The sequence below is a fragment of the Mustela nivalis genome (assembly GCF_964662115.1).
Source record: "Mustela nivalis genome assembly, chromosome: 10".
Lineage (NCBI taxonomy): Eukaryota > Metazoa > Chordata > Mammalia > Carnivora > Mustelidae > Mustela > Mustela nivalis.
In genome coordinates this window covers 10,813,938-10,838,837 of record NC_139029.1, presented here as the reverse complement: position 1 = coordinate 10,838,837, position 24,900 = coordinate 10,813,938, and the positions used below count along the sequence as shown (strand labels likewise).

At 41.8% G+C, this 24,900-nt stretch overlaps 1 protein-coding gene across 1 annotated transcript in view; it reads left to right on the top strand.

Moving 5' to 3' along the window:
* Positions 1–3,712: 3,712 nt before the first annotated feature.
* The window catches only part of FBXO42 (F-box protein 42), a 105,155-nt gene continuing 83,967 nt past the window's right edge, over positions 3,713–24,900 (top strand). The window contains exon 1 of the mRNA XM_082685520.1: positions 3,713–3,934. The gene's annotated coding sequence lies outside the window, so the exon portion shown is untranslated. The remainder of the gene's footprint in view (positions 3,935–24,900) is intronic.

The following is a 24,900-nucleotide window of genomic DNA, read 5'->3' as shown; positions in this document are numbered from 1 at the left end:
CCACTGTGGAAAACAGTGTGGACATTCCTCAGAAAATCAAAAATAGAACTACCATAACATCCAGCAATTCTATTTCTGGGTATTTATCCACAGAAATACTTATCCAAAGAAACACTAATTCAAAAAGATATATGCATCTCTATATGCATTGCCTCATTATTTGCAATAGCTAAGCTATGGAAACAATCTAAGTGTCCATTGATAGATGAATGGATAAAGAAGATGTGATATAGGGACGCCTGGGTGGCTCAGTGGGTTAAGCCACTGCCTTCGGCTCAAGTCATGATCCTGGGGTCCTGGGATCGAGTCCCCCATCAGGCTCCTTGCTCTGCGGGGAGCCTGTCTCTCTCTCCACCTCTGCCTGCCTCTCTGCCTGCTTGTGTGCTTTCTCTCTCTTTCTGACAAATAAATAAAATCTTAAAAATGAAGAAGAAGAAGAAGATGTGATATATTTATACAATGGAATATCACTCAGCCATAAAAAAGAATTAAATCTTGCCATCTGTGACAACATGATGGACCTACAGGGTATTATGCTAAATGAAATAAAGCAAAGAAAAGCAAATACTGTATGATTTAACTTACATATGGCATCTGAAAAACAAAACAGGGGCACCTGGCTGGCTCCGTCAGCAGAGCATGCAACTCTTGATCTCAGGGTTGTGAGTTCAAGCCCCACATTGGGTAAGAGATGACTTAAAACAATAAATAAATAAACTTAAAACAATTTAAAACCCCGAAACAAATAAACAAACAAAATAGAATGAATACAGACTGATAAATACAGAGAACAATGTGGTGTTTGCCAGAGGGAAAAGGTGGGAGAATGGGTGAAAAAAGAGGAGAGGAAAAGTACAAAGTTCCAGTTATAAAATAAATAAGATGCAGTGATACAATGTACAACATGGGGACTATAGTTAATAATATGTAACAACTTTGTGTGGTAACACTTGTTAGCTACATCTGCAGTGATCACTTTGAAATGTATATAAATGTTGAATCATTGTATCATATGCCTGAAACCAATATAATGTATGTCAAAAAACAGTTCTGGAGAGGGACGGTAGTGATGGTTGCACAACAGTATAAATGTACTTATTAGCAATGAATGCTGCACTTCAAAAGGGTAAAATAGTAAATGTTTTTTTTTTTTTTATGGGTATTTTACCACAATAGAAAATTGGAAAAAATAATGAACAAAATTAACAATAACAAAGGCTTTGAAGCAAAACCACCTGGGTTCAAACCTTTCCCTGTGATCCTGGGTTGAGTTAGTTAATCCCCATGTGCCTCAGTTTCTTTTGTCTTTATTAATTAATTAATTTTTAAAAGATTTTATTTTTAAGTTATCTCTACACTAACGTGAGGCTCAAACTCACAACCAGGAAATCAAGAGTCGCATGCTCCACCAAATGAGCCAGCCAGGCACCTCTCCTCAGTTTCATCATCTGCAAAATAAGCACAATAATGGCAACTACTTAGCAGTTTGACACATGAGTACACAATAAACATCAGCTATGATTATTATTAAAGATTTTGCTTTAAGGGGCGCCTGGGTGGCTCAGTGGGTTGGGCCTCTGCCTTCAGCTCAGGTCATAATCTTAGGGATCCTGGCATTGGGCTGTCTGCTCAGCAGGGAGCCTGCCCCCCCCCCCAACTCTCTCTGCTTGCCTCTCTGCCTACTTGTGATCTCTCTGTCAAATAAAGAAATAAAATCTTAAAAAAAAAAAGATTTTGCTTTAACATTAAATCTTTCATGCTAATCACAATTAATAATTTTATAGTGGCTTATTTACTTGTTTATTGTCTGTCTTTCCCAGTAACTCTAGGGAACCTCTACAAGGACATGGGGCTTTGTTAATTTTATTTAAAAATATGTTCGGGGTGCCTGGGTGGCTCCGTGGGTTAAAGCCTCTGCCTTCGACTCAGGTCATGATCCCAGGGTCCTGGGATCAAGTCCCGCTTTGGGCTCTCTGCTCAGCGTGTTGCCTACTTCCTCCTCTCTCTCTGCCTGCTTCTCTGCCTACTTGTGATCTCTGTCTGTCAAATAAATAAATAAAATCTTAAAAAAATATATTCTATACATATTACATGGTTTGGCACATACAGGTATTCACTAAATATTTGTTGACTATATGCCCTCTTAGTTGTCAGCTTCCCAATGTGCTCCAGTGAATTCAAAACATATTGAATTCAACACATACTTAGTAAGTCTCTATTGTGTGCCAGTCTCTAAATTAGATGATATAGCAGTGAACAAAACAGCAGTATCTGCCGTCTTTCACTTAGATTTGGGAGGAGAGTGGGGGAATGGTTCTATATTTGAACTTGTTCTAGCAAGCAATTCCAAACCAACCTGAGCATCAGAAGTCCTAGGAACTTTAAGAAAAAGTCTGAGGTGGGTTGGGAGTGGGATGGATGGGTGGGTGAGGGAGCTAAGGTGGGCCCTGGAACCTGCATTTTTAAAAGGAAGCAATTAATAGCTGGTCCAGTGTTTCTAGCATTGAGCTCTATAGAGTATTTTGGTGAGTGGTGGGATTGGTCACAAGCTCTATGGCCATTTTTATGCTTGGGGTTTTTAATAACAGGCTTTTAATATTTCTTTTACCAGTTACAGTTGCCAAGTTTCTCCTTCATGATGATATTTCCTAACTGAAAAACTTTGAGTTTCTTAAATCAGTTTCTCATGCTGGGGTTTCACAAGTATTTCCCCTGGGGTCTCTGAATTATCCAAGTTTGAGGACCACTGAATTATCCAGTACTTTCTGGAGCGAGGCTGACCCACGTCTCCTCAAGAGTACCTTGTCCTCCCAACCCAAAGGGACTTGGGTTCTGACCCAGACCTATGTCCCAAGAGATACCCCAGAAGGTCCACTTTATTCCTAAACGGTGGGCTGGCAGCTGAGAATTGCTTGTTTCAGGCACAAATGGTTAGGACTGAAGCCCTTGGGCTCTGTATCTCTGGCATTTCCTTAGACCACTTACCAAATGCATGAGACGGTGGAGATTCTCACCTACACACCAGGGTGCCCCCTTGGAAGAGGTATTTTGTTGGACCTCACCGCCTGGTAATAGTGATACCGTAAAATACTGGAGCTTGGGAATCATATATGTCTAAATCCACATTCTGTCCTGTCGCCCTCAGCCCGACCTTGCTCCTCAGGTGTGAGGTCTTGGGAAAACATACTGATACTACTCTGCATCTCAGTTTTCCTCATCTGATAAAAGGAGCTAGTAACAAGTCACACTGTGGGTGCCTCCATTAAGGGAGGCTTCCATTGCACAATCAAGGCACTCAGTTTCCCTTCTTCGGTTGACGTCCAAGAGCACGTCCATTCAGCACAGCCCTCCCTCGTGCCCATCAGCCCCCGTGGATCCAAATGAGTTAGAGTTTAATTCCTGGCCCTGGGTCTATACAGTCTCAAGCCATTGGGGAAATTCCAGTTGCCCCTCGGCCTAAGTGCAGTAGGGGAGATGGGTGCAGCTCTGGGGTCGGTTCTAGGGATTCAAGAAGGCTGGCGCAGAAGCTCGACGTTCCCCCACTCCAGCCAGCTTCACTGCCCCGGCGGGGCGGCGTTCCAGCCTCCGGAGAACCTCAGCCAGGGACCACGTCCCTTCCCAACATGGCGCCATCCCTAGGCCGCCTCGCTCGGGCACGCCCCGTTGACGTATGTGCGAGCGCGTCCTCCGCGCCAGTCCCCGACGCATGCGCACTCGGCGCTGTCTTCTCCCGGCCAGAGCAGCAGCAGCGGCGGCGGCGTTTGAGTGGAGGAAGATGGCGGCTCCGGGCGGCTCGGGGTCCCGCCAGCTGTGAGGAGCCCCAGTGCGGCAAGCGCCGTTTGAGGCGGAGCATCTCTCCTCTGGCTCTGTCCCCGGCTCCCTCATCGCCGTCGCCAGCGGAGCGAACCCGAGAGCGTGGCGCGGACTTGGCCAGGTGAGGCTTCTCCCTCTCCTGGGGCCGCGGCGGGGAGCCGGCGCCTTCTGCCCTTTATGCCCCAGGCCCGCAGGGGGCAGGGGGCGTCCCCGGCCCGGCGCAGGCCGCGCATCCTGCGCGGGGGTCGGTGCCGGCTGGCCTGGGGGCCTTGCTGTCGTCATCCTCGGCCTCGCTGGGTTAGGCAGGGAGGAGGAGGAGTGCCCCTTTCCACCTCGCCTTTGGAATGGGAGTGAACCCGGCCCCTCTCCTCAAGGAGGGCGGTTCACATCCCCTCACCGCGTCTACGGAAGGGTGTTATGACCAGGGCAGGGATGGCTGTCAGGGTGTCAGCTAATCTTTCACCCGGCCCCCGGATCTTTACCGCCTTGCGCTGAGGAGCCGGAGTCCAGCGCCTTCCAAAATTGGGGCTGCGGCGAGGGGCCGGCATCGGTGGTGAAGCTGTAGCTGCAGAGGGGGAGATTTTGGAATTGGTTTTAAAAATAAAACACAAGCAGCCTGTCTTGCCGCTTAGCTTTTCGAGTGTTCCTCCGGCGAAGTGGGGGACTGCGGGTCTCCTTGATTGAGACAGCAGTCCACGTTGTGACTGTGAGAATTGTTTGTGCAAAGGGAACGGTGGAGGGTGGGAACGAATTTGTAAACGGAGGAAAACCCGATTCTGAGATCTTGATGGTCTCTGCAGAGTATAACTTAGGTGCTAATGAAGCCTTCGTTTGTTTGAAAACCTTTGTGTTTTTGAGCTTCGGAATAGCTAATTGCTTTTGTCTGTTCAATCTCCTGAATTTTATTCGGAAAATAAAAGCTTCCCTTAATTGCCGGAGTCTTTGGGCTTTTCTGTCGTGGGATTCTGATTGCTCTGGGTGAAGATTCAGACACCTTACCAGCTCTCACCTACTGGCAAGGACATTGTTATTCCTTTCTGAGAATAAGTTTTTGTTGTTCAGCTGCTAATTGGGAGGTTTTGATTTAGTTTCTCACGTTGGGAAGCTGGCTTGAAGCCTTGTGATCTCTTCCTTGAAGAATGATGGGATCAGCTGGAATTGTGCTATGGGGAAAATGTTTCGGCCATGGCTTTGGCTTGGACACACTGAATATCTTTGTAACTAAAATTTGTTTTCCTTGTGTTTAAAATGATGACATCATGGGTTTAAAGGGAGAAGGAAATTAGAGGAGAAATACCATCATTTAGAATCGAACATTTAAAATTCAGTCTGCAGCTTTTACAGTGACTAGTGACTGACTCTCTGTGTCAAATTCCTAACTTTGAGCATATTCATGTGTAAAATCTGATTGGGCGTCCTTTCTATTGTGTGTTGTCATTTTATATCCTGTAACTGTTTGCTTTTGACAAACCCAGTATAAATCTATTACTCAATCTACATTGACGCAGGGATGTTTTGTTTACCTCAGAAAGCTTTTAATTGTTAAAGTGACAACTGCTTGATTTAATATTAGCTAATCTTTGACCTTCTCTTAAAGCTTTCCCATAGAGATTTGTAGATTTTCTTATTGCCTTTCATAAGGCCATAAACCTGAACAAGTAACTTCACAGAAAATTGAAGAGCCACCTTAAATTTCAGTTTGCTAAGAATCATGCAATAATGCAGTAAAACATCCTCATGGTTTGACATTATGCTTCTTGGCATAATGTGTTGCATTGTTGTGCTAAATCATCATCAGGTATTGATGCAACTTCATGACATCCATGACATCATTCACTCTCCAGCATTTCGCCCTTTGTAAATTTCTTACCTTCTCAGAGTCTCCAAAAGAACAGGATCAGGAAAAATAGCTTAGGATGCTCCTTATTGCCTGATTGCTAAAAGAGCCTTCATATAACACTGCTTTATATAGTTAAACTCTTCTGTAAGGTTCAGAGCTGTTCATGATTCCTACTTATTATTAAGAGCAGGCACAAATGCTATTAAAATCTCTGGGTTTTACAAGGATATTGAAGTCCCAAGGAGAAGTTATCTCAAAGATGAACAAATACGTGATTATCTTTTGTGATTTCAGGGTTGTTTTAGTCACGGAATTAACAACTTTTTATAAAACCAGAAGCCGTTTGGTTAACTAATGCCTTTTCCACTTGGAGATTGTTACGTGGGTCAGAAGAGATAATGTTCTGTGAGAGTCCTTTGTAAAATAACAGGTAAATGTAAGATTGATTATTCAATGATCAGTTTTATGAAAACCCCTTACCGAGGGCCCTCTATATACGCTGGGCATTTGGTCTCATTTTGGTCTCAAGTTGCCTATAGCCTGGTTGGGGAGCCAGACAAGGAAAGTAGTTAAGTATGTTGTACTTTAAAAAGTAAGAAATGCACAGAATCCAACTGAGGGAGTCAAGGAAGGCTTCTCAGGGCCAGGATGGCTCCATAGCCTTTCCTATTCTGCAGAAAAATCTGCCTTTTGTGAGTGATTTGTTTTTTATAAAAACTTAAAAAAAAATATATATATTTTTTTATTTTATTTTATTTTTTTTATTTATTTGTCAGAGAGAGAGCGAGCGAGCGGGAGCACAGGCAGACAGAGTGGCAGGCAGAGTCAGAGGGAGAAGCAGGCTCCCTGCGGAGCAAGGAGCCCGATGTGGGACTCTATCCCAGGACGCTGGGATCATGACCTGAGCCGAAGGCAGCTGCTTAACCAACTGAGCCACCCAGGAGTCCCAAAAATATTTTTTAATCTTGACTTCTTTCTCCCTTTTATTCATTCACAGTCATGACACTTCCCACACAGTATGCCCCAGTTATGATTTCTGCATTCTCAAAAATCTAACAAAGTCTTGGGAGAACCTGAGAGTGAGTCATATACCAGGCAACAAACACAAACATTGCAGCTGCAGTGAAAATATCTCAGATTACTAAATGGTGACAACTTTAGAGTGATGATGTTTTTGTTTTTTGTTGTGTAAACCGGTATAAGAAGCAATGTATGATTTTAATTTGATCACGTTTAGTTAATGTTTAGTTGTCAGTCCCTTAGAATGTGTACTGTAGGGCGCCTGGGTAGCTCAGTGGGTTAAGCCGCTGCCTTCAGCTCAGGTCATGATCCCAGAATTCTGGGATCGAGTCCCACATCGGGCTCTCTGCTCAGCAGGGAGCCTGCTTCCTCCTCTCTCTCTCTGCCTGCCTCTCTGCCTACATGTAATCTCTCTCTGTCAAATAAATAAATAAAATCTTTAAAAAAAAAAAAAGAATGTGTACTGTAAGTAGTTGTAGTACTGTCTCCTTTCTCTCAGTAATAAATTAAGCGAGAAGGTCCTTTTTCCTTTTTGGGCAAAGCTGAAAACTTAAACCAGGACTATACTGAACTATTTTATATTCATTCATGTAGGTAAAAGTTGCTTAGCATCTCTGATATTGAACTTCTGTATCGCAATACAAGTTCCTCATCTTAGTGCTGTGGTAGTTTTATAATTAATTTAGCATGTTGTCTGTATTGCAAACTTCATGAGTTTTGGGATGTGTAGAATCTTTACGTGGTACAGTATCAGTGGAACATTTACAATTTGATAATACTCATGTTTACATATTAACCATGTAAATACTCAACACTAAAAATGAGGGCTTTAAGATGGTGGTTGATAGTAAAATGAAGGTTTATTTTTCTGTATTGTGAATTTGTTATGTATAGAAGGATATGACACATAGAGAAGTAACTTTAAAGTTGCCCAGTCTTGGGGACCCGGGTGTCTCAGTTGGAAGAGCTTGCAACTCTTGATCTCAAGGTTGTGAGTTGGAGCTCCATGTTGGGGGTATAGATTACTTAAGTAAATAAACATCAGAAAAATAAAAAAATTGCCTAGTATTGTGCTCATAATTCAGCTTTGCTTCTTTCCTTCCTTCCTTCACTTCCTTCCTTTCTTTCTAGATTTATTTGAGAGAGAGGGATCATGAATGGGGGGCGGGGCAGAGGGAGAGAGGATCTCAAGCAGTCTCCATGCTGAACTCGGAGTCCCATATGGGGCTTGATCTCAGGACTCCAAGATCATGACCTGAGCCAAAACCAGGAGTTGGATGCCTAACTGACTGAGCCACCCAGGTGTCCCCAGCTTATTTTCTAAATTGTTTTTTGTGACCTAGGGCTGCGGCCTGGCTCAGTTTATAGACCATGCTACTCTTGATCTCTGGGCTGTTGGTTCAAGCCCCATGTTGGCCATATGGCTTACTTTAAGATTTATTTATTTATTTATTTATTTATTTTTTTAAAGATTTTATTTATTTATTTGAGAGAGAGACAGTGAGAGAGAGCATTAGCGAGGAGAAGGTCAGAGGGAGAAGCAGACTCCCCATGCAGCTGGGAGCCCGATGCGGGACTCGATCCCGGGACTCCGGGATCATGACCTGAGCCGAAGGCAGTCGTCCAACCAACTGAGCCACCCAGGCGTCCCTAAGATTTATTTATTTGAGAGAGAGTGAACGAGAGAGTGCGTGCACATGCGAGGGGAGGGGCAGAGGCAGAGGGAGAGAGAGAATCCTGGGTCAGACTCTTTGCTGAGCGCAGAGCCTGATGCAGGACTCCATCCCTCAACCCATGATATCATGACCTGAGCCAAAATGACCAGTTGGTTAACTGGCTGAGCCACCCAAGTGCTCCCCGTTTAGCTTACTTTATTTTTTTTTATTTTTTTTTAAAGATTTTATTTATTTATTTGACAGGCAGAGAGAGAGGAGGAAGCAGGCTCCCTGCAGAGCAGAGAACCTGATGTGGGGCTTGATCCCAGGACCCTGGGATCATGACCTGAGCCGAAGGCAGAGGCCTTAACCCACTGAGCCACCCAGGCGCCCCCTGTTTAGCTTACTTTAAAGATTTATTTTATTTATTTATTTGACAGACCGAGATCACAAGTCAGTGAGAGGCAGGCAGAGAGAGAGGAGGAAGCAGGCTCCCCACAGAGCAGAGAGCCCGATACAGGGCTCGATCCCAGGATCCTGGGATCATGACCTGAGCTGAAGGCAGCGGCTTAATCCACTGAGCCACCCAGGCGCCCCCTGTTTAGCTTACTTTATTTTATTTTTATTTTTTTAAAAAGATATTATTTATTTATTTGACAGAGAGAGATTGCAAGTAGACAGAGAGGCAGGCAGAGAGTGAGAGAGAGAGAGAGAGAGAGAGAGAAGCAGGCTCCCTCCTGAGCAGATAGCCCGATGCGGGACTCGATCCCAGGACCCCGAGATCATGACCTGAGCTGAAGGCAGCGGCTTAACCCACTGAGCCACCCAGGCGCCCCTGTTTAGCTTACTTCAAACAAAAAAAGTGTTGGAAGAAAACAAAGCAAAACAAGAAAAGAATTAAATTGTTTTTGTGTCCTTCTAAATATCTTGTAAAATTACAACTTTGTGATATTCCTATAGCTTGATTTTGCTCTTCCTTACTCATGGATGTATTGGCAAGCAAATTTGCTTTGAATTTTGATTCTTTCTTTTTTTTTTTTTAAGATTTTATTTACTCATTTGACAGAGAGAGACACAGTGATAGAGGGAACACAAGCAGGGGAGCTGGTGAGGGAGAGGGAGGAGCAGGTTTCCCACCGAGCTGGGAGCCCGATGCAGGACTTGATCCCAGAACCCTGGGATCATGACCTGAGCCGAAGGCAGACGCCCAACAATTGAGCCACCCAGGTGCCCCTGTATTAAATTTTTTAAGTTGTAGAGTTTCCCCCAAGCTTTTTTTTTTTTTTTTAAGATTTTATTTATTGGGGCGCCTGGGTGGGTCAGTGGGTTAAAGCCTCTGCTTTCAGCTCAGGTCATGATCCCAGGGCCCTGGGATTGAGCCCCACATTGGGCTCTCTGCTTGGTGGGGAGCCTGCTTCCCCTTCTCTCTCTCTGCCTGCCTCTCTGCCTAGTTGTGACCTTTGTCTGTCAAATAAATAAAATCTTTATTTTTTTTAATGATTTTATTTATTTATTTGATAGAGACAGCAAGAGAGGGAATACAAGCAGGGGGAGCAGCAGAGGGAGAGGGAGAAGCATGTTTCCCGCTGAGCAGGGAGCCCAATGTGGGGCGTTATCCCAGGATCTGAGATCATGACCTGAGCTGAAGGCAGGTGCTTAATGACTGAGCCACCCAGGCACCCCATCCCCCAAGTTTTTAATTTTTTCCAGTGTCACTGTTCAGTGTTTTGTTTCTAAAGTGGAAATGCTCTTGTAATACTTTGATACTTATTTATATATATGTCTGATAAATGTATAGGTATTATATAGAGTAGTAGTCACTTAGAAAATTTTACTACTTTGAACAGTAACTTATTTTATCTTCTAGTAATATATATATTTGGGATAGTTCAGTTAATTACTGTAAAGGCAAACAAGAAAAAAAATAAAGACAAACAAGTTTTAGTTTCAGCTGTTACTATTTCTTTAGAATATTTAATATTTAGGATATTATTTTTCTTTTTCTTTAAGTTAAGCTGTAGGCCCGGTGTGGGGCTTGTACTCGTGACCCCAAGATCAAGAGTCACATACTTTACTGACTGAGCCAGCCAGGTGCCCCCATTTTGAATACTTTTATTTCAACTATTTTAAGGAATTCACTAATACACATAATTTCTGAATTTGTGTTTCCTTTATTATTCTCATTTTATTTATTTTCTTTTTAAAATTATTTATTTACTTTTTAAGATTTATTTATTTTAGAGAGTTGAGAGGGTGTGCATGGGTGGGAGGAGCAGAGGGAGAGTGGGAGAGAGAGAGAATCTCAAGCCGACTCTGCCTTGACTGCAGAGCCTGGCAGGGGCTCTGTCTCAAGACCATGAGATGACTACCTGAACCCAAACCAAGAATTGGGTGCTTAATGTACTGCGCCACTCAGGCACCCCATTAATCTCATTTTAAATGCTTGGTTCATGTCGCTAATAGAGAGCAAGGAATTTTTTTTTCTGGAATGAACCTCTTGGTGCATTGTTTAGGGAAAGATTGATGTTAATTATGAATTCATCAATACAGTTTTACTAAAATGTTGCCTCTTCCATCTCCTGGCTTTTCAAATAGAAGTCAAGGGGAAATGGAATTTATCCTTTTATTTCAATAGTTCTTTTAAAAGTTGTTTGGGGGTAAGATTTTTATTTTTAAGCAATCTCTACACCCAGCATGGGGCTCAAACCCACAACCCTGAGATGAGGAGTCACAGGCCCCACTGACTGAGCCAGCCAGGTTCCCCTAAAGCTTTTTTATTAGTAGTCTTGCTGTCTTTTGCCAAAAAGGAATAGCATATTCTCTTAGAATCAAACGGTATTGTGTTTGCCTTGTGTTGTGCAAGACTGTTTTTCTTAACTTTTGATTTGATACTTAATGACATCTTCCCCAGTAGGCCCTTTGCTCTAGTCAAGCAAGATCAAGCCAGCTGCTCTCTTCCATATTACTGAACGTAAAGATTTACTTCCCTGTGGGTCCCTCAAATTTAACTCACCTCTCTTTTCTCACTAAATGCAGTTCTCTCCTCCAAAATGTGTTTTATACATTGTATGGAATTTGGGAATGTAATTCTCTGTAGAGATGCGTAACGACCCATGGGTTAAAATTTCACATTTTATTTAACTTAAAAGTAACTTAACGGTAACAGATCTTGAAGTCATGATAGGTGAAGTAAGCCTGACAAAAAAGAACAAGTACTGTATGATTCCACCTATATGAAGTACCTAGAGTAGTCCAGTTCATAGTGACAGAAAGTGGACTGGTAGTTGCCAAGGGCTGGGGAGAGGAGGGCTTGGGGAATTATTGTTTAATGTTATAGTCTCAGTCTGGGATGATTACAAGTTCTGGAGATGGATGGGGGATGGTTTTATAACAGTGTCAATGTACATAAGACAACCAAAGTGCACACTTAAAAATGGTTGAGGTGGCAAGTTTTATGTATATATTATCACAATTTAAAAAAAGGTAACCTGTATGCTCTGTGGGATGGCTTGGTAACCATTTATTTTGACATAGTAATTAAGATCCTGGGCTTTAGCCCCCGGTAGACTCAGGTTCATACCCTAGTTCTCTCCTGAGGTATGGATCTTAGCTTCTCTAAGTCTCAGTTTTTTTCATCTATAAAATCAGGATAATGATGCCTGTGTTATGGGACAATTAAATATGGGAATGTATGTGAATTTTTTTTTTAAGAGTTTTTATTTATTTGGGGGCACCTGGGTGACTTAGTGGATTAAGGCCTCTGCTTTCGGCTCAGGTCATGATCCCAGGGTCCTGGGATCGAGCCCCACATCGGGCTCTCTGCTCAGCAGGGAGCCTGCTTCCTCCTCTCTCTCTGCCTGTCTCTCTGCCTGCTTATGATCTCTGTCTGTCAAATAAATAAATGAAATCTTAAAAAAAAAAAAGATATTTATTTATTTATTTGACAGAGAGATATCACAAGAGAGAGTGTGTGTGTGGGGGTGCGGGAAGCAAGCTCCCTGCTGAGCAGAGAGCCTGATGTGGGGCTTGATCTCAGGACCCTGAGATCATGACCTGAGCTGAAGGCAGAGGCTCAACCCACTGAGCCACCCTGGCACCCCTGTATGTGAACTTCTTAGTACATTGTGTAGCACATATAAATATCCAAATGTTATACTTTATTGTATTGTTTTTATGGAACATTAAAACTGGGGACAAGGGGCGCCTGGCTGGCTCAATCGGACTGATCGTATGGCTCAATCATGCAGCTCTTTTTTTTTTTTTTTAAGATTTTATTTATTTGACAGAGATCAAAAGTAGGCAGAGAGAGAGGAGGAAGCAGGCTATCTGCTCAGCAGGGATGCAGGGCTCGATCCCAGGACCCTGGGACCATGACCTGAGCCGAAAGCAGAGGCTTTAACCCACTGAGCCACCCAGGTGCCCCCCCCCCCCACTTTTAAAAGATTTTATTTATTTTATTTGACAGGCCCAGATTACAAGTAGGCAGAGAGGCAGGCAGAGAGAGAGAGGAGGAAGCAGGCTCCCTGCTGAGCAGAGAGCTCGATCCCAGGACCCTGGGACCATGACCTGAGCCGAAGCAGAGGCTTTAATCAACTGAGCCACCCAGGCACCCCTCAATCATGCAGCTCTTAATCAGTGGGTTCAAATGTGAGTTTGAGCCTCACGTTGGGTGTACAGGTTACAGAAATAAATAGATAAGTAAACTTAAGAAATAAGATAATAATAAGAATAAACTTAAGGAATAAGAAAATAAAACTGGGACAGAGGGAACTTAATCTCCTAAATTGTATATAGTATAGCCAGTGGCATACCTGTCCTTTCACAGGAATGCATGTTTCATTTTTTAATTTATTTTTATTTTTTAAAAGATTTTATTTGTTTATTTGACAGAGAGAGGAATCACAAGTAGGCAGAGCAGCAGGCAGAGAGAGAGCAGGAAGCAGGCTCTCCTTCAAGCAGAGAGCCGGATGCAGGGCTTGATCCCTGGGATCATGACCTGAGCTGAAGGCAGAGGCTTAACCCACTGAGCCACCCAGGCGCCGCTCATGTTTTAGTTTTTCTCCTGTGCTTCTCTTTCTATCCTTGATTGGAGAACTGGCCTTGTTCATGGCTCCATTTGACACCACTGCCCTGATGTGTCTTAAATCCCTCTAGATGTGATCTTTCTTTTATGCTTCTTGGTTCTCCAGGGGTTTCATAGAGCATATCCTCTAACTCAGCCGTGCAGGTGTTCACAACTGAGTCCATTATCTCACCTCTCTCTTCTATTAAGGCAAAAACCTTATTAAACAAGTTCCTTTCTCAATATTCCCATATCTATAGGTAGAATAATTTTATTCTGGTCTGATAGACCATAAAACCAGGAATCTTTTTTTTTTTTTTTTCTTCTTTAAATCTTTCATCACTTGTATCTGGCCATGTAGTTCTGTATTCTCTTACTCAAGATCCCTTAGATTTGCCTGACTTGACTGTGACTGTAGACCAGGCTTTCATGAGCTGAAAGCAGACTGGGGTAGTGTTAGAGTTCTTAGCTGCTCTCGTTGCCAGGGCTCTGCCATTTGCTAGTTTTGTGATCTCAGTCTCCCTCATCTTCAAATGGCAATTACAATTCCTGTCTCATGACATATGTGTAAAATATTTAACTAAATGCCTAACACATGGTAAACACTCAATAAACAGAAGCTGCTGTTATTTGAGATTTTCTTCTCAGTAATCTTTGGAAATGGTTAAGATTGAGGTGACAGTGTTTTGACAGATCAGTCTTAAGGGATATTATTTGAATGTTTCTACTCTGATCAAGAACCCATGATAACTTCTCTAAGTGCCTGTGTCCCCTGCTTATCTTTTGAACTCTCTGTATGACCTTCATTGTATCTTGGCTTGCCTCTCTTGCATATTATGCTCATGTGTACAACTGAACATTCATCTTCCTAGGAAGGGGGTCTTTTTTCTTTTGAAGATTTTATTTATTTGTCAGAGAGAGCAAGAGAGCAAGCACAAGCAGGGAGAACAGGCAGAGGCAGAAGCAGGCTCCCCGCTGAGCAAGGAGCCCGACATGGGACTCGATCCCAGGACCCTGGGTTCATGACCTGAGCCAAAGGCAGATGCTTAACCGATTGAGCCATCCAGGCATCCCAAGGTTTTATTTATTTTTATTAGAGTTTACGCACACTCGAGGGAGAACACATGCATGCTTGAGGGAGAGCATGGGGGCTGGGGAGGCAGAAGGAGAAGGAAACTCCCTGCTGAGCAGCAATCCCGAAGCCAAGACCCTGGGATCATGTCCTGAGCCAAAGGCAGACGCTGAACTGACTGAGTCACCCAGGTGGCCTGGGTCTTTTTTTTTTTTTCCTTCTTCTTCCATTTAATTAGTTTCTGAAGCTCTGTATATTATTTCCTGTATGCTCTACCACTGAGCCACTCGTCCTTGCACAATTAGGTTAAAGTCAGTATTCAAAAAGAAAATTATTGTGCTAATTACTTTCTGCCAAGCAGCTTAAAAGGGATATATCATGTGGTGTAATTTATATATAATACTTTTAGTGCCTTGTAGACACATTTTAGTGCTTATGTGTTAGGCACTCAGATATTCATGTAGTATACACTTTCAGTTCTTACAGATTGCTGTTCCTCATGAGCTTTCTGAGACATTGTATGATCTCAAGTGTCTATTGAATCTTTGTTGCGTTTTTGTTTGTTGGTCCATTTATTTAACAAATATTGAGGGGCTCCTCGGTGGCTCAGTCAGTTAAGCATCTGCCTTTAGCTTGGGTCATGATCCCAGGGTTCTGGGATTGAGCCCACATTGGGTTCTCTGCTCAGAGGGGAGACTGCTACTCCCTCTTCCTCTGCCTGCTGCTCCCCCTGCTTGTGCTCTCTGTGTCAAATAAAATCTTTTTTTTTTTTTAAAGATTTTATTTATTTGACAGACAGAGATCACAAGTAGGCACAGAGGCAGGCAGAGAGAGAGGGAAGAAGCAGGCTCCCCGCTGAGCAGAGAGCCGGATGCAGGGCTCGATCCCAGGACCCTGGGATCATGACCTGAGCCAGAGGCGGAGGCTTTAACCCACTGAGCCACCCAGGCACCCCAAATGAAATCTTTTTTAAAAAGCCCCCCAAGGGGCACCCAGGATTCTGGGATCTAGCCCCATATTGGGCTCCCTGCTCAATGGGGAACCTGCTTCTCTCTCTCTGCTGCTTCCCCTGCTTGTGCTTTCTCTCTGTCTCTCTCCTGCTCTCTGTCAAATAAATGAATAAAATCTTAAAAAAAAAAAAAAAAAAAAGAATGGGTGCCTGGGTGGCCCAGTCGTTTTTGGCCCAGGTCGTGATCCCAGGGTTCTGGGATTGAGCCCGACATCAGGCTCCCTACTCAGTGGGAAGCCTGCTTCTCATTTTCCCACTCCTCCTGCTTGTGTTCTCTCTCTTAAAACTTTTTTTTTTTTTTTTAAGATTTTGTCTATTTATTTGACAGAGATCACAAGCAGGCAGAGAGGCAGACAGAGAGGGAGGGAGAAGCAGACTCCCCACCGAGCAGAGAGCCTGATGTGGGACTCGATCCCAGGACCCTGAGATCATGACCGGAGCCAAAGGCAGAGGCCCAACCCACTGAGCCACCCAGGTGCCCCTTGTGTTCCCTCTCTTGCTTGCTTGCGGGCTTGCTCTCTCTCTCTCTCTCTCAAATAAATAAATAAATAAAACCTTAAAAACAAACAAACAAACAAACCCCAAACCTCAAATATTTATTGAATGCTATTATGTGCTAGGCATGGCTCATGGTATGAGGGTTACAGTGGACAAAATAGTCAAGGTGTCTGGTTTCCTGGATCTTATATTTTGAGATTGGAGAAAGCAATTAATGAATGAATAAAATTTCTGATAGTAGTAAGTACTAGGAAGAAAATAAAACGGTGATGTGATAAGGACATGGAGCGGGAAGGGAAAGGCTGAGATTGGACGGTTTAAAGGAGGCCTCTGTGAGAAGTTCATGTTCAGGCTGAGACACAAGGCAGAATGTTCAACGTTAAGTTCTGGGGACAGAGAGAACAAGTGCAAAGGACTGAAGTAGAAACCAGGATCCAGTCAGGATTCCTAAATTGCATTTGGTTTTAATTAGCTTCTTCTTCTTAATCTAAAACAGCCCCCTCCTCCCCAATCCTCCTTTTTTTCTTTTCCCTAAATGACATTGACTTTTTGAGGGTACCAGTCTGGTTCTCTGGTAGACTTTTTCACATTCACGATTTGTCTCAATGTTTCCTTGTGTCATTTAACCCTTTTATCCTCTTTTTAGACAACTCTAAAGTCTTGATTATATTCATATTTGCAATCCTTTGTGATATGTGTACTCATATTGTATCATTATAATGATGCTAAATTTGATCTCTTGGTTCATATGAAAGTCTTGATCTTTCTGTTGTAAAGCTTTCCCTTTGTAGTGATCAGACAATCTGTGGGGTAGCAACTTAACATAACGCAATTATGCTATTTTTCAGCTGTCTTTCCCTTCTTGGTTTTAGCACTTATTAAGGGTCCCTGTCAGAATCAGTTATTTCACTGGAGGTTGCAGAAGGATGATGATTATTACTCTTCCTTCCACATTTAGTAGCTGGCAAGATACCATCAACTTGAGAATGAGCTACTAGAAATTTCTCCTAATAAGGTAGTATGTTTAGTTCTTTGCTTTTCATTGTAAATTTTCTTAGTCAAGAATTGGTCACCTCAGTGGTGGTAAATAAGTTTCTTTGCTGTTCTCTGTATCACTGTAGGTGACGTGGTTTTTATTTATTGTTTTACACGTAGTTGTAGCATTAGTCTTTCTGACACTTTAACCTTCGGCTAATGTAAGTCTCTCTTTTTTTTTTTTTTTAAAGATTTTATTTATTTTATTTGACAGACAGAGATCACAAGTAGGCAGAGAGGCAGGCAGAGAGGCAGGCAGAGAGGGAGGAGGAAGCAGGCTCCCCGATGAGCAGAGAGCCCGATGCGGGGCTCAATCCCAGGACCCTGGGATCATGACCTGAGCTGAAGGCAGAGGCTTTAACCCACTGAGCCACCCAGGCGCCCCTAATGTAAGTCTCTTTAAGCTGGTATTGTGTCCTTTTGACATGCCCCCAATTGGTCTTTGGGATGTTTTCTATTACAACAAGGTATTCCAGATTCACATTTTACTTTCCCTGTCCTTGACTGAAATCAATCATTTTTTTTTTTTTTTTAGGAAGACCTAGTTTCTTTCTTTCTTTCTTTTTTTTTAAATTTTTTTGAAGATTTTATTTATTTACTTGACACAGAGAGAGAAAGCACAAGTAGGCAGAGAGGCAGGCAAAAGGAGAGGGGCATGCAGGCTCCCTGCTGAGCAGAGAGCTGGATGCGGGGGTTCAATCTCAGGAACCCGAGATCATGACCTGAGCAGAGACTTTACCAAGCCACCCAGTTGCCCCGACCTAGTTTCTTTTATAGGGAATGCCATTAGAAACCCAAGATCTGAGTGCCAGGAATGCACATTGCTACTGGATCTTCATTATTTCTAGGTCTTTCAATGAGCAGAATTGGAAAATAGGTTTTTTAGAAATAAAAACTTCATATTGCTGTTTCCAGTTTATTTTGAACATATTGCAGGGTTTTTTCCCCCCTCTTTAAGCGATTTTGTATTTGTCTCTCTTCAACTGGAAGTCTTGGTTTTTAAGTGTTGTTCACATTTATTTACTTTATTTTACAGTAGACATTAGAGATTTTTAAAATACTGTATCCATGTTACTACTGACAAAATTACTGAGGCAAATTTAAGATTCCTTTGTGATTCTTTTTACCCTTAACATTCTGTCAGGATCCATTCAGTAGAATGAAAAATGTACTAGATATTCAAATGGGGACTTAATGTAGAGAATTGGTAGTGTATGTGTTGCAAGACAGTAAAAAAAGGAGTAGGGTGTAATTTAGAGATTCATAATTACAGGTGAAACTATAGTCTCAAGAGTTGGGGGAACCGAAAGGGTAGATGGGACTACCAGAACTTTTAAAGAATATGGAGGAGGGGGCGCCTGGGTGGCTCAGCTGCATAGGCGTCAGCCTTCCGCTCATATAATGATCCTGGAGTCACGGGATTGAGCCCCACATTGAGCTCCCTGCTCAGCAGGGAGCTTCTGCCTCTGCCCTTCCCCCTGTTCATGATCTCTCACCTTGCTCTCTCTCAAGTAGATAAATCAAATCTCAAAAAAAAAAAAATATGGAGGAAGGGTGACCACCTCAAACACTGGCTGCCATTTTCAGAGCTGGGACCATGAGGAGGGGTTGCCAAGAGGTGCCCCATGACTGGTACTTGGACTCTCCTAATTTTTATTAATTTTTGGTTTATCCTTTCAATGTTTCTTTTTGCAAGAGTAAGTGAATATCTGCATATATTCATTTTTCTCTCTTCTTACACAAAAGGTTGCCATAGTATGTACACTTGTCACGAGCACGCTATGACGGTGCACGCACAGGTTTGTCTTTCCACAGTCAGCCTTATTCAGTCATAAAGTTAAATCGCGATTATGAAGCAGGTTTAGGATTCCAAACTCAATGACACTTCACCATGTTATTAAACTTGGCTTCTTACACAGCACACAGAGCAGGATAGAAGACAAGCCATACAACAAACAAGATAAAGGAAGGTGCAGGAAGTTAACGAACCCAACACGCAGTCTCTGAGCATGCCATTGAGCTAAGGCTTTGGTCTGGTCTGGGTCAGCTCTCGGCATTTACTGCTCCTTCTGTTCAAGCAGGGAAGGGTCTCAGTTCTGTTCAGAGATCCATTGGGCGGACCATTGGCGGCAGTTGACTTTTTTAAGTGGTCAGACATAAAGGGGCCACGTCTGAAGAGTCTGACAGTTTCCTGCCAAAATCCTTCCCTTTTTAAAGGGATTTAATCAGTTTTGGGTCTCTGCAGATCTCCTCTGATTCTGCTCGTTTTCGGTTCTGGGGTGTCAGCTGATGTTGGTCCCGGTGATATCTCCTAGCTGCTGTACCTTAACTGCCTGTGTCATTGCTTGACGCAGGCTCCTGCTTGACGTAAGAGACTTCGGTTTGGTCTCTGTAACACTGTTCAGCACTATTCTCTTTTACTGTATCTTGGAGATCATGCCATATTGGAACAGAAGTAATCCTTCATCTTTGTCACAGCTTTGTTGTGTGGATGTGTTGGGTTTGTCCATCTAGTCAGTCTTCAATAAACAGCAATAAGTAATGCTTTACTGCCACTCTTTTGAAAGTAGATTTTGGTATGGTGTGTTGGAGCACTGAGCAGAAAACCAAAAGACACAGGTTCTGTTTAGCCACCAGGTTACCTACACGATCTTAGGAGGTTGCATGTTTCCTGACCTCAGTTTCTCCTCATTGGTAAAGTAAGGGTTCAGTTGCCCAGTAATCTCTAAGCTTTCCTGCTATAATATTTTATATTTTTCTGGAAATTTTATTACCCGTATTTTAAACCTGTTGCTCAGTAAAGTACGCAACACATAGGAAAACAATAAATGAGAACATCAGATTAAGTTTTAAAAGTACTACTGAAGGTTTTCTGAACTTGGATCTGCTGCAGTGTTTGTTTAAAAAAAAAAATTCCTGGACCCGTCCTTTTCTGATAGTCTCTGGGAAATTGCTTACTAGGGGATTTTTTTTTTTTAATGGTCAAGTGAGCTTGTGAAACAAAGATTTACTTTATGTGAGGGGTGCCTGCATGGCTCAGTTGTTAAGCATCTGCCTTAAGATTAGGTCATGATCCTAGGGTCCTGGGATTGAGCCCCACATGGGGCTCCCTGCTCGGTGGGAAGCTTGCTTCTCCCTCGTCCCCCTGCTTGTGTTCCCTCTTTTGCTGTCTCTCTCTTTGTCAAATAAATAAATAAAATCTTAAAAAAGAAAAAAGATTTGCTTTGTGTGTAGAAAAACCTTTAGGTTTTTGGAGGATAGGGAATAAACATGATTATTCACCTTTCATGAATTCCTTTGCTCTCACCACCACCAAAAAAATACAGGTAGAAATAAAAATCTCCATTCCCTTACAGCATATTGTCAAACTGTATCCTGTTCTTTCTAGAATGTGTTTGTGTGTCAGTGAGGAAGCTGGCTCTATGCAAACTGGGAGATTTGGTGAGAGTATCTTGAGATCGTAGAGTACTTTGAATTCTACTTCCCCACCCTTCTCATTAGCTCACCTTTAGTGAATTCCTTCCTGGAGACTTCAGAATAAATTGGTGGGCCAGAGACTGGAATTGGGGAAGTTAGATGTTAGGTAAGTATTAGCTGTAGAGGTGTAAATGCGAATAACAAACATCCAGCATCATAGCAGAGGGAGTAACAATGAAAGGAAGGCCATTTTGAAGAATGAACTAATGGGGGAAGGTGAAAGTCTGTATGTAAGAGACTCTGAACTGGAACATGTTATAGTTATTTTTTTGAGAATTACTTTAAATTAATTTCAAACCCTGATTTATAGTCTCTTTTTTAAAAAAATGGAATCATAGAATTCAGTTCAAATTCTGGTTCCTCTTTTTACACAGCTGTGTAATCATGGGCAAATTAATTTGTCTGAGCCCTGTTACCCTTATCTGTGAAACATGAGTGATAATATGCCCCTCATAGCATTGAGGTAAGGATTAAATGAAATAAGGCATCTGGCACAGATTCTCCATACCTGTTGATTCCTTTTTTTTTTTTTTTAATTTAAATTCAGTTAGTTAACACATAGTGTATTATTAATTTCAGAGGTGCAGTTTAGTGATTCCTTAGTTGCATATAACACCCAGTGCTCATTATATCAAGTGCCCTCCTTAATGCCCATCACCCCCTGCCCCCCACCCACTGCCCCTCCAGCAAGCCTCAGTTTTCTGTGGTTGATCTCTTACGGTTTCTCTCCCTCTCTCATTTCCTTTTCTTTTGTCATTTTTTTTTTCTTTTGTCATTTTGACACCAGCCACATTTTAGTGGCTATTTAAGAACTTTATAGGGCGAGTCCGTGGACTGGCAGCATGGCATCACCTGGGTTAGAATGCAGGCTGTCAGGTTCTACTCCGGGCCTACTGAATCCAAACCTGTAGTTTAATGAGGTCCACATTAAAACTTGAGAAGCAAAAAAAAAAAAAAAAAAAAAAACCCAAAAACCAAACCAAAACAACAACAATTAAAACCAAACCAAGCCAAACAAAAAACCTTGAGAATTGGAACCTTAACAGATTTCCAGTGAGAGATTTCCCCCTTTTTGCCTGAGTTCCTAATGACTGGGTTGTTCTTTTTACCTTTGGCAGGTTGGTTTTACTGTGCACTATTAGCCGAAGCTGTTTTATTTATTTTTAAAGATTTTATTTAAAAAAGATTATTTGATAGGGAGTACAAAAAAAAAAAAAGTGGGGGAGGAGGCAGAGGGAGAGAGAATCCTTAAGCAGACACACCATGGAACTTGAAGCCCAACGTAGGGCTCTACATGACCTGAGCTGAAATCAGGAGTTGGTGCTTAACCAACCGGGCCACCCGGGCAGCCCTAAGACTTTATTCATCTATCTATCTATCTATCTATCTATTTATTTATTTAGAAAGGAAAGTAATATCTGATTCCAAACCCATACTCCTTTTTTTTTTTTTTTAAGATTTTATTTATTTATTTGTGAGAAAGAGAGAGCAAGAGAGCGCGCTTACCAGTGTGTACCTGCCCGAGCAGGGGAAGTGGCAGGCAGAGAGAGAAGCAGGCCCCAACTGAGCAAAGAGCCCAAGGTGGGACGTGATTACAGGACCCTTAGGATCATGACCTGAGCTAAGGCAGATGCTTAGCCGACTGAGCCACCCAGACATCCCTAAGATTTTATTTTTTAAGTAATCTCCACACCCAGCATGGAACTTGAACTCACAACCCCAAGATCAAGGGTCTGAGCCAGTCAGACACTCCTGCAACTATTTTAGGTGAAACATGAGCGGACGTTTAGAGTGAGAGTTGAACTATAGAAACTTTACATGTTATTATTAAATAGCGTTAAAGGTTAGGTTCAGCTGGATTTTTAACTATTGTGAGACATTCAGAAGAATGCATAAATGTATGTGTTCAAAGAATAACTATAAGCAAACACCAGTGTGACCACCAACCAAGTCAAGAAATAGAATATTGCTAGTGCCTCAGAAGCACTTCCAATGTACCCCTCTTTGATGACATCCATTTCTGTTTTGGAAATAACCACTGTTCCTCTTTTGTGATAATTCTCTTGCTTTTCTTGATACTGTTATCACCTGCAAGTATATCTCTGCAGTAGTTTAGTTTTGCCTGTTTCTAACTTTATGTAAATGGAACCGTACTTTATGTATTCTTTTGTTGTCGTCTTTTGCTCAATTTTAAAGTAGCAAAGCCCAAAAAAGTCTGGCAAGTTTTGAACAATTTTAGAATAATTTTAGCATTAAACCTTGATGTTTCGTTGTCTCTGGAGAACACCCATTAATGCAGAGTTTGCTTTTCCCCCTACTTAAAGGTATACAGTTGTAATATATAAACCACTCAGCACTTTGATTCTGAACATTACAAAATTGCTAATTTTATTGTATTTGTTTTCGGCAGGAATATTATAAAATCTCCTGGGTGTCTTCTTTTTTTAACTAGACTATAAAATATCTTACTTTTAAATATGCATTTTTACATTTTAAAATTGGAACTGAGTTGGTTTTACTGAAAATTTGGAAGACATTTTTAAAAATTAAAGAACAGATGCTTGCTGTAACCAGTTCACATAAGCGAATCCTTTTTACAAACTGCCATAGATAACTACTTTTAACAGTTTGAAATGAATTTTTTTTCTGTGGCTACAAAAAATTCATCCTCACACTTTTAGGCAGAAATGGCTTTTGGAATTTCACAATATGTTGTAGAATATAAAGTTAGTACATGTAGTTCCACCTCCTTTTTAACAGCTGTTTAGGATTACAATTGTATCATAATTTATCTACTCCCCTGTGAATGGACATTTAGTTTGCTTTCTTTATTTGCTTTTTTTTCTTTGAATAAAGTACTATGTTGACCTTCCATTTTGCAATTGTGCCAACATTTACTTCAGACGTATTTCTAATAGAACATCTGGGTCATCTGGCATGTCCATTAAAATATTGACAGATAACAGTTTTTAAAAGATTTTGACAGGTATGGTTTAGTTTTCCTTCACAATCCTCAACTTGATTGGGAATTTTGAGTTCTGTTTTATCTTTATTCTTTTGTCATTGATCCATTCTGTTCATTTATTCATTGTCTACTCCCTGCTAGTTACTGAAGGCAGTACATGCATAATTAGACATATAACCCATACTTAATGAGAAATGTGTGTACCTGTTTAGTTTAGATTATTCTTTATGGTGGAAAGTGAGAAGGAAATTTAAAGGGAATTCAGAAAAAGAGATTCCTTTTAGTTGGAGAAATCAAGGATGGTTTCTAGAGTAGGTGGCGCTTGAGGCAGCCTTGATGGATAGGCAGGTTTGCACATATGAAATTGTGCAGAGAGCATCAAGGACAAAGGACACAAGTAGGAGGAACATTGGCTTTCCAGAAATTTAGTTTGTTGGAGTGATAGAGGCCTAGGCTGGAGTGGGAGAGACACACAGAAAGTGAGATTTGACCCAGATTGTGGTGACTTTGAAGTGTTACGTTAGCTGTGGAAACCAGTTCCTCAAAAAATTAAATACTGAATTAACATATGATCTAACAATTCCACTTCTAGGTATATATCCATGAGCACTGAAGCAGGAATTCAGACAGATATTTGTGCCTCAACATTCTTAGTAGCATATTCACGGTAGCCAAAAGGTGAAAACAACACAAAGGTCCATTGAGAGATGAGTATTAAAATACACTATTACGGGGCGCCTGGCTGGCTTAGTGGGTTAAAGCCTCTGCCTTCGGCTCGGCTTGGGATCGAGCCCCACATCGGGCTCTCTGCTCCGCAGGGAGTCTACTTCCTCCTCTCTCTCTGCCTGCCTCTCTGCCTACTTGTGATCACTGTCTGTCAAATAAATAAATAAAATCTTTACCAAAAAATACACTATTACAATAGTCTGTACAATGGAATATATTATTCAGCCTTAGAAAGGAACGAAATTCTGATGCATACTACAACATGGATGAAGATTAAAAGCATTATACTAACTGAAATTAGTCAAACACGGAAGGACAAATACTGTGTCATTCTACCTATATGAGCAGTCTAGTTCATAGAGATGGGAGTAGGGGTTACTGAGGGCTGAGGGGAGGGGAGAAATGGGGCATTTGGCTTAATGAGTATGGAGTTTCTGTTTGGGATGATGAGGAAGTTTTGGAGATGGAGAGTAGTGATATTTATACAGTGTGAATGCACATAATGCCATTGAAGTATATACTTAAAATGATTAAAATGTTATTTTTTGTGTCATATGTATTTTACAATAAAAATAGAAATAAATAAGAAAAATGCAGTGCTGAAGACCTTGAATATTAGAGAAGAGGCATTTACTAATCAAAGTTTTTTTCCTGAAGTATAATTAACATACAGTGTTGTATTAGTTTCAGGTGTGCAGTGTTGATTTGGTGATCCTTTGCTTTACTCA